Below are 2510 nucleotides of genomic sequence, written 5' to 3' on the forward strand. Positions count from 1 at the left end.
CAACCTCAAGAACGTCAACAACAGCAAATCCATACGTGACCTCAAGAATTTCAGCGGCGTCTGCGACGGTGGCTCCTCCTGCGTCCTCAAGAATGTCAAAAAGAGCCGCTCCGTCCATGACCTCCAGTACGTCAACTAAAGCAACGGTGGCCTCAAACCGGTCGATGACATGGCAGCCAGGTGCGCCCACCTCAAGAACGGTTAGAATGACAACCCCACCTTTGTCTGCGAAAACAAGTGGTAGTCGTGCCGCGCCCACACGTCCAGCACACACCCATGATCTCCATCCATGTAGGTCGTCCGTCTTCATTGAAGTTAAGTGCGTTGAGACCAATTTAGTTACGTTGCAGTAAGTTAATAAATTTGTAAACTCTTGGTACGAGCCCCTGGCATGTAAGCCAATTTATGAATAGATGGTCTACGGACTTGGATGTAAATAATGTTACTTATGTGGTTCTTTGAATGTCATGACATTGATGAATAAAATGGTAGTTTTTCCAGAGAAAAGAGAAGTGTGCCAGATCACGTTGCGGCTATTTTTGTTTTTCCTGGTGTTATCGAGTCATGTTGCTGGGTGACCAAATAAAAGAAATGAGTTAGAAAAGACATACACATAATGAATTAACGCATCGCTGAACTATCTCTGTCTTGTGTGTGTCCATCCCAGTTTCTTATGATACTAGTAAATATGCACGTGCAACACACGTATCATAGAGTTATGAAAAAGAGAGAAAATTAGATCGCAGGAAGGGGAGCGGTGGCATAAGTGTCGAGGGAGGAGGATTGATTATTGCCGCGGCCATGCCTGCAGGTTTCCTTAGTATTTCTCAGCTACTTTTAGTGACTCCTTTGATTATGTTGGACTATTGTAGAAAAGATTCTTGGAAACTTTTTTTGTGTACAATCAGTAATCAATAATTGGAGAACATGTCCGTGCTAGATGGAAGAGGCAAAAAAGTTCCAAGGTAAGACATGAAGCTTCCTTGAACTGAAAGTTGGTTATGCAAGCAGTCGAAGTTAGGATCTAGCGTGTCATTTAGGACCTGAAGCTTCCTTGAACTGAATGTACGTGCTCGTACCTGTCGTGGCCGCGTAGCGTTGCAGCCCCACGTCGCCGTCGTTCGTTCCTCAGGACAAGAAGACTAGGAGAGTCAAACCAAGAGTCGAGCCGTCGAAGACGACGAACATTCAAACAGGTGAACGAAAAGAAGGAAGTAATGGAAGTCAAGGAACGATTGCAATCAAGGTCAGGGTATGATCGATCCTGTGATCCGAACAAACAGGGAAAGGAGCGATTTGGTTTCCATGTTTGTCTCTGCCTACATGCGAACATGTGCCAGGCATTTTTCTTTGTTCCTTCTATGTATGCAGTACAAGGCTGGGTTTAAAAAAAATATGATGGCGTTGATCATGGTAATTATCGCTAATTGATATTATCCTTCTGTGTACGCAGCACACAAGGCTGAGTTTCAAAAAAAAATATGTTAACATAGATCATGGTAATTCTAGGCATAGATTGGAGCGAGATCATGGTAATTATTGCGTAATAATGATGGCGTAGATCATGGTAATTCTTGCTAATTGATTATGGTAAATGATGTGATATAACATTGAAGCAATCCGGTCCATTGAGAGATGACGGATGTATGGCTGAGATGTGATGTTTCTGCCACAACTCGATTGTTTAATAGTAGTGGAGATTCATTAGCAGCAATCTAGGAGTAGCGAAGTCTGGTGGTTTCATTCTTTGCGCTGTGGTGGCGTAGACGGCAGACCTGATAAGGTGGATGCGTCAGTACCTGCTATGAAGATGGATCGGTGGCGGTGGCCACAGCCTCTGCAGCATGCGCATGCGGTGCCCGTTGACATTGTGCCAGACCTGGTAATTCGGCTTGGTTGGGGCCTCCGGTTTTAGATGTTGTGCTTTGGTGTGAGGTCCGATTATGCACCTCGGATAATCTGCACCCCTTAATCAAGTGGATACGAGTAGCTACATATGTCATCAAGATAGTGGCTTCAGACATATTGATGTATTACTTTGTAATGTCTTGATGAATAATTTATAAAATTGCAGCATGCATCGCCCTGATGCAGAGGCCGGGCGTCATCCTCCTTTCGAAAACAGAATATCAGCAACCAATTACAGCTAGCATTACACCCATGGAAAATAAGTGGAAGGGCTCAAGCTAGGGAGCTAGCAATTGAGTCACGGCAGTTAGGGTTTCAGAAGGAGGGATTTTTAAAAGCATATGTTTTAAATGTATGCTGAACATCTATACGACTAATGTGTAATGCAATGCATTTGTTCTGAATAAAATGTGTGACTGTTTGTCTTATGATGTTGAAATTATGGTGAAATACCACGAAAACAAACTAGTTATAACAGACCGAATGACAAAAATAATCCATCAATGGAAGAGATAAGGCCACCGTGCGGTGTGGTAATGTGTCCCGTTAGTGGTAGCTATACCTCTGATGGACACCGACCACAGAATATTGTATAAGCTAGC

This window comes from Triticum aestivum, chromosome 7B (genome assembly GCF_018294505.1).
Source record: "Triticum aestivum cultivar Chinese Spring chromosome 7B, IWGSC CS RefSeq v2.1, whole genome shotgun sequence".
NCBI classification, from domain to species: domain Eukaryota; kingdom Viridiplantae; phylum Streptophyta; class Magnoliopsida; order Poales; family Poaceae; genus Triticum; species Triticum aestivum.